Below are 12,145 nucleotides of genomic sequence, written 5' to 3'. Positions count from 1 at the left end.
GAAGAGGGACATTTTATTTATAATGTAAGACAATGACTGAGTAAGAGTGTGTGTTATGTGCCATGTCTGTGTGTATGAGAGAGAAAGAGAGGGCAAAAGTGTGTGTAGGCCAGATGAAGCCCTCTCATGGGCCCATTAGTGGGGCATGCCCTTGAAAGCATTCTGGTGTCTCGGAGGTGAAGAGTCAGTCGGTTGGGGCACAGAGGCTAGTCAGGCAGAAGCTGTAAATATGCCCTTGTGCCCTTCTGTGTCCCCCCCCCCCCCCGGCATGCAGACGCGAAGATGCTGAATCATTTAACACCTCCATGCGTGCACAGCACACACACCCTTTGGGAGCAGCTCACCCAGGAGGGCGTAGCGAGTGGAACTGTCAAAACAGTGGAGCCCTGTATTCCACAATGAGAGACGCCAGACATTAACACCCAGACACACCCCTCAGTACCAACCGCCGAACCCCTTCCTGCTCCCATCACAAGTTTGTAAAAAAAAAAAAAAAAACGTGAATCTGATATGGCTTATCTAGGACAAGGGGTCTAAAGTACGGTTGATCGTGAAGAGACGAGATGGAGAGAGAGATACTTGGGTCTAAAGTACGGTTGATCGTGAAGAGACGAGATGGAGAGAGAGAGATACTTAGAAGATGCAACACTCAACATGGTTAAACAGAGCCTAAATCACTGCAACACACTTCATGACGCCAGCAGAATGCCAACACAGAGATGAAGAGAGAGCAACATAAAAATGGAGGACAAAGCAAGCAGGAAAGAGACGAGACAAAGAAATAGGTGAAAACACAAAATGGGACTGGTCTCTTCGTATGTTTCATTTTGTACTGAGGATCCCCCATAACATTTATTCTACCTCTCTCGGGTTTTGGAATTAGTCCCAGCTACTGACCTCCCCTGTTGCTATGACAACCACCCACATCTCATCTGCTGCTGTGTCTCCAATTAAACATGTTTAATATGAAAACACACACACACACACACACACACACACACGCTTCTGCCTCTCACACTCAATCTCTTTGTTATACCACTCCAAAGTGATAACGGTCTTACAGACCTCCCTCTCCACTGTATTTTATTCTCCCCGCCTTCCGTCTCTCTCACGCCATTTTTCACGCCACGGTCTTCAAATAGCCTCGCTCTCTTCTCCTCCCATCCATCCCAAACAGAGCACTGCAAAAGGGCAGTGGGGTGGATGGGAGTGAATGTGGCTTGGACTCATTTGCCTACATGTGGAGTCATTTTAGCTCTTTGGATCCAGTGCTGTTATGCATTCTGGCCCACCGCTCTCTCGTGGCAGTAACAGAGACAACAGGGTTGTATAGTGTAAACTAATATGCCCTTTGAACAAATAGCACAGCTTAGGACAAAACCACACTGGCTTGACATGGTGGGGAACACTAAATACACTAACAGCTCTAAATCAAACACATCCAAATATATTGTCCTCCAGCCAAACCAAGCAGGGTAAAGCTGTGGGCCTACACCAATATTGTTTTAATACAGCCATTTTGGGTCAAGAGTACAGTATCATCAATTCAATCATCTCCAAAAACAATTACATCATTTAACATTCAAAGGGGTTCTAAAGTCTAACAGATTTCTCCCTATGGAATACTGTCAGACCAACATGTTTATGCCCGATAAAGAATATTTACAATGTTAAAGAGGGGACTGAGGATGCTACCCTGACCCTTGGTGAATATGACGGCTAGTCACTATTAACATGCAAAATCATATGCACAAATTGTTTTAATTGATTTTAATTCAGCTTTCAATACAAATAAACACATTGCTGAAACGACTACTGGACCTGGATGTCACCGGAGGCCTCGCAGGTTGGACTTAACTGACCAGCCACAGAGGGTTCTCATTAAAATGGGACCCTCTCTGATAAACTGACCCTGAACACAGGGGCGACCCAGGGGTGTGTCCTTTCACAGTTGTTGTTCTCCATCTACACTAACGAGATGAAGATCCGAGGAAACAACGTGAGGTTTTTCAAGTACACGGATGACACAGCATCTTAAGAAAATATTCCCATCAGAGCCATTTAAGTATATTTTTAATTTAATTAATCTTTTTAAATTGGGCCAATAACCTTCAAGAATGGTGCCGGTCAAGTGCCACATCAATGTGGACAAGACAAAGGAGCTGATCATCAATGGCTACAACCTGCCAATGTCCCAACCACTCTCTCTGAACGACCAACCAGCGGAGGTGGTTGACTGTTTCAAATACCTAGGGACACAAATTGATGACAAGCTGAGTTTTACAGAGAATGCAGACACTTTTTTTTTTTAAGCAAGCCTGCGTGTGTTTTCAAGTCAGGAAATTGAAGGGATTTGGGGTTCAGCCAGGATGTTCTGGAGAGGATGTACCACAGTCTGGTGGAGAGCATCCTCACATGCAATATGACAGTCAGGTATGGCAATCTGAGCGCGAGGAGCAAAAGCAAACTGCCCAGAATAGTAAACACAGCCAGCAAAGAAATTGGTCAGCCACAGGCACAGTTGAGCAGTCTGTTCCACAAAACATCCAAAAAGGAAGGCACTGGCTATCGTAGGCGATCCCTCCCACCCTCTACACCCTCTCAGTTCGAGAGGCTTCCTTCTGGCGGGTGCTTCAGAATGCCCATGGCTAAGAATGTTTTAAAACAATTAGTTCCTTGTGCTGTTGGACTACTAAATGCAACGTAAATTGTATATCAGTATACCCATCTATTTGAACAGTGCAGTTGGGGCAGCGGTCAGGTGGGAGTAAACATATCAAAGACCTATATGTTTTTAGTCTATGTGGTATGATGGACTGTTTTAAAATGTGTGACGTGAGAATGTATCCTTTCAATGTAAGGTGATGCCAAAGAAAAATGTCCATTCTGGATCGATAAAGTGTTATTATATTCTATTAAAGATGCCTGTGCCATATGTGATATATATGCATGCATACAATGTTTAAGGTAAACGCAAGAGCAGAGCTGACATGAAATGAAGACAGGAAGATGAAGGTATATTGATGCTATCTTTTGAACAAAGAGGGAAAGGAGAACAGCACTACAGAAGGAATTTTAGGCAGCAGTGTGTGTGTTTATGTGTGCTTTTATGTCAGTTTGTGTAGTCAAAGTGTGTGTATAAGAGTGTGTTTGTGTGTGTGTTTAGAGACAGGGAGGAAAGTAAATTGAGTTGTACCCCGTAGGACCAAAAGCAGGAAGTGTACCCATGTACACTACCGGGCAAAAGTTTGGACACACCTACTCATTCAAGGGTTTCTCTTAATTTTTTACTATTTTCTACATTGTAGAATAATAGTGAAGACATCAAAACTATTAAATAACACATATGGAATCATGCATGTACTAAACAAAAAGTGTATTTGAGATTCTTCAAATGGACACCTTTTGCCTTGATGACAGCTTTGCACACTTTTAGCATTCTCTCAACCAGCTTCACCTGGAATGCTTTTCCAACAGTCTTGAAGGAGGGCATAACGGGATTTCTTTTAAGCGTCCAGATTAGTGTCCCGCTCCTTGAAAGCAGCAGCTCTAACCTTTAGCTCAGTGCAGATGTTGCTTTCAGTGCATTTCCTTCACATTGGACTCGTTTAAGAAAAGAATCTTTGTCCAGTTCGGGGGAGAAAATTGCTGTTCTGATGTCGAGAACCACTGTTCGATCATAAGAGACGATAGCAACAACATTATGAACAAAATTAGCAGTTGGTTAAGAGCCCGTAAAACAGCAGCCATCCCTCTCTGGCGCCATTATCAATCAAATTGCCTGGGTTATCATTGTATCAAATCAGACGACGTCACTCCTCTGCCTCACTTGTCCATGAACCGATCGGTTTCGTAGGACGTGGAACTAATTTTCAAATTTGAATAATCAGCATCCGCCATACAAAACATGAAAACATACAGTTTTCCCTCATTTATATCACTGCGCTCTTGTATGACTCTTCATGAAATAGGCAGAATAACTAGCTAGCTCAATTATTACAAACATTGTGACAGTGATCTAATATTTGCAATTGTGAGAAAATAAAAACAAAATGGTGCAAGGACGTTGGTTGCCAATGCAGTGACTTGATCAGCTTTGTAGCTAACTGCTGTAGCTAGCTAGCTTACTGACATCACCAGCTCTTCCTTCACTGACAAAAAGCTTGCCTAGCATGTTTAAATTAACGTAAACTAACCCCATTCCGTACAAATGTGCGCAACCTCAACATTCAAACGAGGCTACAAAGAAAACTAATGGGACTGTAGCGACTGTGTTGACTTCAATTCTTACAAGGCACACCACCCTCCTCCCCCTTTTCTTCGCAATCTGGGGTGTGAACTACGTTTCTATTCAAGCGTTGATCGACATGGTAATGGCTCTATAGTTTTGGAGAAAAGTTTACTGAAACTGACCCTCTGTTACATCGTGACGCGTCATGCCGTAACGTACAGCACGCATAAAGCAACTATTTCTGTCTTACAATCTCTCCAACAGGTGTAGCACTTCTTTCATCATTTAAAAACAAGAAATGGACAGTGACGGGTAAGGGGGGATACCTAGTCATTTTTTGCGTCGTCACTGTAAGCGATCATGACTCAATGCCGCTGTTTACTTCTGAAGATCACTTTAGCACCGCCCTAAAAACCCGATTCAAATTCGACACAAACCTTCAAATAGGTATGTAATGACACATTATATAAACTCTTTAGTGTTTTATTTACATTTAAGGTGATAAGGTGATGAGTTGGACAGATCGAGTGTGAAAAAAAAGCAATTTTCCCACACAACATCTCTCTTTCTCACTATCACAAATTAGTTTAGCTTCCCCGCCCGCCATTTTTAAAAAGACCTGACGGGGCTCATTGTCTTCTTGAATTATGCAGAAACGGGCAGCCTTTAGGTCATGTAATTGATTCTGTTGGAAAGGGGAGAAATTGTGCTTTACAATGGTATTGACATTACAGTTGATCTGGAAGATTTACGTTTTTGGGGCACTAAAATATGGGCAATTGTACGGACCAAGGCGATGTTACTCTTAATTTGTAAACATGCAGGCCCACAATTAAGAGGAACTGATTATCAAAACTCTGTTCGTAGATCTGCATGTTTCTCCGCGGTCATATTGTTGGGTCAGCTGAGCACAGCAGCTGACTCGGGAGGTTATGGCAAAAGAGCAGCTGCTTCATGAAAACTCATAATAATGTAAGCATTAGCACTACTCGCTACAGTAGCTTGCTAGCTAGCTTTTGTTGGAAGATTCAACATCGTGTGTGTGCAGCACTAAGTAGGTAGCTGGTTGGTTAGCAGCATCGTTGCAATCAAAGATGATTTCAGTGACTGGCTCAGCTGTTGGACAAATTTATGCTAGCTTTCATGCCCAGTCAAACGTCATGAATACTGCTCACTGACTATGTTTCCATCTTCCGTTTTTATGCGAGTAAAGTCGTATCAAAATTTTTTTTTAATGACAGCTTTGAGATAAACAGGAAGTTTCAGTACAATTTACAACATGGGATCTTTTTGTGTCGGTAAATGGCAGTGGAAATGTCTATGTGCAAATGTTGATACAATAACCATCATATCGAAGTAAACTTGGAGTTACACAATGATACGTTGTGTGGTCCTCCCACTACAACTCGAGAAACCATGTAGTTTATTAGGCTACAGATGAAATAACTTGAACGGTGATCTTGTGTTAGGGAATTTTTATCAATAATGACTAATTATGTATACATTTCAATCAGGACTGACTAATCAGAATACTATTATGTTACTGTATATGTACTAATCAGAATACAATTATGTTACTGTATATGTATGAATTTTCTTTTTAATCCTGGTACTGAATATAATCAAGAATTAGAACCATGACTGTCTGTACCTTGGTAGAAATGAATGAACTTGTAGCCAGACTGGCTAGAAGGCTTATCTACACAGGCTGGCCTTGCCTCGGGCATAAAACTTAATAGGGAGAGACTGTGAGAACCTACAGCCATCGAACTGGAGCGGAGATTGGCTAGTACTAAAAAATGACGTCATTTTCAGTTTATAACCTGTGGTAAAATGAAGCTCTCGAGAATAAACGCTGCTGATTGACTTTAAGACTGGGCTCTGTCCATTTTATACAAATAAGAGTCATACAAATTCTTATGAATTGACAGAGCGTTTCATTTTAATAGGGTATTAAAACAGAGGAATTTAATTCCTGCAACATCTTGATGCTCCTTTCCTTTTATTCTGGTGACATGATGATCAATGCTTGACTGCGGTTTAACAAATACAAATAGCCTTATACAGTACATAAATTACATCATGTAGGACCCGGTGTAACGGATTTGAAACGCTAGCTAGTTAGCGGTGTGTGCGCTAAATAGCCATCAATCGAAGTAAACTTGGAGTTACACTTGCTCAGACCTTGAAGTAGTGGTTCCCCTGCTCTCAAGAAACCATGTAGTTTATTAGGAGCGATGAAATAACGATGATCTTGTGGGTGACTGTTGTTGATGTAACGGTCTAAAGTTATACTGTTACACTAGGGCTGGCGATAAATCAATATTAATAATTAGAGGTAATTACTTCCCTCAATAACGATATAAAAACGTTTAATTTTCGATGATGTCGATATAGAATATTTAGGTACAGCAGTCCATTTCACCTCTAACGCAGCAGGAACGTGCGGAGAAGTGACAAAATGCACATGGACAGGTATACACGCACTAAAAACCGCTTAGTGATGGAGTAGCCACTATTAACCACGAAAAATGAGTGATGTAGGCGAAAACAGTGGCAGTGATAGCCATGGAGAAGGAGCAGAAATTAACGAAGAAATTATTGATAAAAAGGGTTAAACTGTTTCAGTAATTTGTAAGTGGTTTGGCTTTTTGAAGTCCGACAAAGAGCAGAGCAATGTTCGGTTACAGCCATCGAACTGGTGGCTACGAAGTCTGGTATTAAAACTAAGAAACCTTTTTCAACATCTGAAGCAAAATCACTCTTTGGAGCATGGAAGCAGTGTGAGTTTGTGCCATGGTATTGATCAACGCCCCTCAAGCAGCAGCCAATCTAGGGATGTTTGCTCGAAGTAGTCAACACTGACTGTCTTTTTGCTTTTAGGGCATAAACGCTAAGACATCACAAATGCTATCATGCATTGCTTAGGACATGTTACCAATTAGCACAGTCGAAAAGGAATGTTTCAAGAGGCTTATCAATTTAATTGACCCCAGGTACGTGCTCCCTGGCCACAAACATGGAACAATTTTCCTTGAAGTATAATTTTGTGTAGCTCACATTATTACATTTTTTTTTAAATTAACTAGGCAAGTCCGTTAAGAACAACTTATTATTTACAATGACAGACTAATCGGGGCATAGTGGGTTAACTACCTTGATCAGGGGTTAATGACAGATTTGTAACTTGTCAGGATAGGGATTCAATCAAGCAAACGTTCGGATGCTGGCCCAATGCTCTTACCACTAGGCTACCTGCGGAGAAGTTTGTTCAGGCATTCTTAAGTCTGAAGCAGATATACACCTTTTAAAACATTATTTGATTAATATCCTGATAATTGTCGTTATCGAATAAATAAATAAATGTCATGGCAGCCCATCGTGGCCGGACAACTTTTGATCTATCCCATTATCCTTTGCGAGATGGAATCGAAGCGCATGTGTGCTCGAACAGCTCGCAGATCTGCGAACTGTTCGAGCACACATGCCAAAACCAGAGTAGGCATATTTCCTACAGTTTTTGTGACAAAACTAATCGATAGAGTTGAGACATACAACTTTAGATTTTATTGGGTACATTCAACTTAAGCGAAAAATAACATTTTGCGCGCACTACGTCACAGATTTTTATTCGGAACAAGTTTGTTTGATGGAAACACTTTCTTTACATGGATTTATGAATATTCTCATTAAAGTATGTCGCCATGCAGATGGAAACCTAGCAACTGAAGCACAATAATCTTTAGCTAGATGTAAAATGGGGCGACTAAGACTCCAAGACCAAACAAACATCAACATTATTGACATTTGTTTTAGCTTAGATGAATTCAAATCAGTTTTGAGGAAGAAATGTTCCAAATGTCATGGCAGCCCATCGTAGCCGGACAACTTTTGATCTATCCCATTATCCTTTGCGAGATGGAATCGAAGCGCTATCTGATGTAAAACAATGCACGGTTAAAGGTTCCAAGCCCATTCCAATCATTCTACTTCTATGCCTGCTGCTGCTGCATGGATGAAGGACGATGCATAGACAACCGAATACTCGTTCGCTACAACACAGTGCTTGTTTCAGCAAGGAGCAACAACGTTTCATGACGTTGTAAAGAGTCCATGTTACCGTAGAAATGGACTCAACTGCACAAAATGTCCGGCGGTCCTGTCTTCAGTCAGTTTTTCGACCCCCCCCCCAAAAAAAGAGAACGTAAGATGGTTATGATGATTATTTTAATGACAGCCTTCATCCATAACCATTGGTTATACGGTAATAATGCCACCCCTGTGTGTGTGTATGACTATGTAGCACACACCAGTGAACCTGCGGATCTATCCCATGTGTAATGCGGGAGCTGTGCTGCTGCCCTACATGCCAGTCGGGTTCACTGTACTTATAGAGATGCAATTAGCAGCCTTCTCCTCCGGGGCTTTCCCAAAATGAGACTTTCAACCTAGTTCTGTTATTAATCCCACTCCGTGCCAATGCCTGACACACACACACACACACACACACACACACACAAATTCACACAAATGAACGAATGCACACAGCAAAACATGGTCAAGCTCTCCTCTGGCATTCTAACAGGGATAAGGTATGTCTGAGGAGTGTGATGAAGTCTGATATCTACAGTACACACCATATCTAAAACTGTGATGCAATTGTTTTCCCTCGCTACAGTTCCTAATATAAAAACAGCTTTATCTCATTACAAGCGGAGGCTGAATGCACAAAGGACAACATAATACACACAAAAGGAGCACACGTAGCACCGCCAAACAGACACAGTTATTTTCAGACCACCCCATTTGTATGTCTGGTGCCAATACAGTGCCCCATGCCAGGGTGCCCGTCAGTGGCAGTGAGAGCGAGTGCAAGATGGGAGTATGTTGGATGTGAGACAGTGAAAAAGAGCGAGAAGATGGAAGGGTGAGGGGGCAGCGGGGTTACAGGGACCAGCCTGTTCCCAGGTAATGAAGCGTGAGTGTTGAAAATGAGCCCAGATTGGAATAATTGAGGGAGATGGAATCTTCTGGTCTGTCAGTCCTTGAGGCTTAGAGGGACAGACAGGAGACACATGGATGTGTGTGTGTGTGCTGGTGATCCCCTGGTGTAAGTAGAGTGTTGACAGCCTCTCTGTGATCAGTGTGATGTGTTGGGCCTGGGTCATCACACTGGGGATTTCACACTGCCTTGTTTACATTGTGTTGTTCTGCTTGGTTTAGGTTCCTCTCTGACCCCTGAACCCTACCCAGGATCATGGACTATGGACTCGCCAACCCCAGATGGAAGGATAGTTCAACAGCACCAGTTCAGGAGCAGGCACAGTGTGGGAGCTTCTAGTCTGCTATTGATGTGATTGACAGTTCAACACATGAATCACATGTGTGTGTTAGGCTTGGGCAGTGTACCGTATACCTGGGTATTTGGAAAAATGTCATGGGATGGTTTTTCACTACCGTCAATACTATTTCTTTGTTTTCCAATAAATGTGAATATTTGTAGCTACTTTAGTTAAAGGGATAAAGGGGGATACCTAGTCAGTTGTACAACTGAATGCATTCAACTGAAATGTGTCTTCCAGCATTTAACCCCTCTGAATCAGAGAGGTGCCGGGGGGCTGGCAAATACCTGCAGTCAACTTGTGCAAAACGTTAGGAGATAAAGCAGATTGCGTTCTTCATTTTACCCGTCACATTATGAAGTTTACCGTAGTTCCCCAGAACAGTTGAGCCAGTCATGTGTTCGTTGGAAAGAGCACAACAAGAAAAAGCAGGAGCTGGTAAGTCAATAGCATTCTAAAATCGGCGAGTCTCTGTTGTGCGGCACACAAGGTGATGAAGTTACACTTGTATGCAATTCACTACTAAATGTTTGCCATCAGATATCTTATAACGTCTTTCTGCCGTGTTTTAGAAGTCAAACAGCTGCCATTTTCCCCTTGTGCTTTCTACTAGAGTTTTTTCCCCTCATATCTTCTCCCCTCTGCTCCTTGTGCACATGCTGCTCTCCCTATAAAAGTATGCATCACAACTTTGTTCATTTGCACAACTTCTCTCGTTCACTTCTGCTTGTAAATGTCCACGCTCGCCAGAAATGTCATCCGGTAGCTACTAGCTCCCGCTTTATGAGCTGGACTTGCCATACTTTGCAATTAGTTTATGTTCGTATTTGCTCGTTAGCATTTAGCTAACAGCGTCCGTGTGATTTTTGCTATTATTTGCCTTCTGGTAATAGAGGCCCAATTAGATTGTGTTTTTAGCGCCCCCGTGTGTGCTGTGCTGGTAATACAGTAAATCTTAGAAGAACTGTATGAAAATCTAGATCCCGCCCAAGCCTAGTGTGTGTGCATGCGTCTTTATGTTTATGTGTGAATGTAGTAGAGCGGTGGAAATGGAAATGTTGTGTTTGTTTGTGAGCCTACAGTGTCAGCGTGTCTTTAAATTTGTGACGGGGGACACGTGTTCGTGGGAGGAAATCCAGGCCCGCTGCAGAGCCCAGACGGCTCAATCAGAATAAAGACTAGTACTGTGAGGTCACTTCCTGCCCTTCCTGCCCGAGTATCCTGTCTGTCTGTCACATAAGCACCGACTGACTACTTAGAGCAGCCGAGATTACCAAGGAGAGGGAGCAAAGAGGAAAAGACAGTGAGAACAATGGAAAGAGGAGTGACAGCAGGGAAAGCAGCACCAGTATCAAGAGCTTAACCCACAGCTGTAGGGGGAGGGTTACCTTTATTATAGAGTTAATCACAGAGGCACAGGACCGGAGAGGTGTGGAAGAGACCCCTCCACTATGAGCTACATAGACATCCTCATTCGCTGACCATCTGCACCAATCAGCATAGAGTAAATAAGCAGCCCTCTTTAAAATACTTTAGGGTTCATTTTCCACACTGCACAATCTTTCATTGACACCCAAGGAACACACACACACACACACACACACAGACAAACACCATGCACACAGTGAGTTGAATTCCTGACCACTCCCATTCATCAGGGTTTTAGTGACCAAAGCTAGCTGGCTTTTAATTAGTCAGCCACAACTATGTGCCTGCCCACTCCACCCAAATCCCTTCCTCTTTCTTCCTCTTCTGCTTTCCCTTGCTCCCTCTCTCCCACACCCGGGGCATGTCTGCGGTGGACGGAGGGAGGGGCAGGGCCTGGAGAGGCCCAAGGGAGATGTGGGATGTGGTCACGAGGGGCGAGCGGAACGTACATCAGCAGACTGTCATTAACACACAAAAAGCATGGGCCCTGTGTCGCTCTCATTCAGTCACAATCACAAATGCACACAGTCACACACTATAATTTCATGACATGCACAAAAACAGCCTCATACTTTTGTCTGTCTATCCATCCTGTACACAAAGATAGGTTATGTCTATGCTAACACATACACTACAGAGGCAAACAAACAAACAGATTCCACCAAATGCAAATATACAACACAAACACTAAATGAACCCACATAAATATCTTGATCAGGTGTAGGGCATACTGTAGGGGTATGGTTCTGGTACCGGGGATTAGGAGGCAAGGCAGTTACTGGGTGGGGTGTTAGCCTGCCTCCATTAATGAGAGCAAGACGGTCACAAAGCGGTCCAACCATGGTCCGGGCCAAGGCGCATACTTCTCCACTCCCCAGGCTACTGCCAGAGCTCTGATGTCACCAGGGCCCGAATGGACTCTGCACTTTCTGATGGTGGAAAGCCAGAGGCCTTTGTTCCAATACATATAGAACTGAACACAACCATCAAATGTATTAAAATGTATTCAATTATTCACAAACAATAGACTGTTATAGTTCTACGTGGTGCAGTGTGTGTGTGTGTGTGTGTGTGTGTGTGTGTGTGTGTGTGTGTGTGTGTGTGTGTGTACGCATGTTTGTCTGGGGGGAGTATGATATGCAGT

General features: G+C 42.9%; 1 protein-coding gene across 8 annotated transcripts in view; it reads right to left on the bottom strand.

Annotated features, from left to right (window-relative positions):
• LOC135514404 (rhotekin-like) overlaps nucleotides 1-12,145 on the bottom strand; it is a 139,079-nt gene that overhangs the window by 25,932 nt on the left and 101,002 nt on the right. The gene's annotated exons all lie outside the window — the stretch shown is intronic.

This window comes from Oncorhynchus masou, chromosome 25 (genome assembly GCF_036934945.1).
Source record: "Oncorhynchus masou masou isolate Uvic2021 chromosome 25, UVic_Omas_1.1, whole genome shotgun sequence".
Taxonomy (NCBI): domain Eukaryota; kingdom Metazoa; phylum Chordata; class Actinopteri; order Salmoniformes; family Salmonidae; genus Oncorhynchus; species Oncorhynchus masou.
Note: the sequence above shows the minus strand (reverse complement) of the source record. Positions and strands in the feature narration are given on the sequence as shown.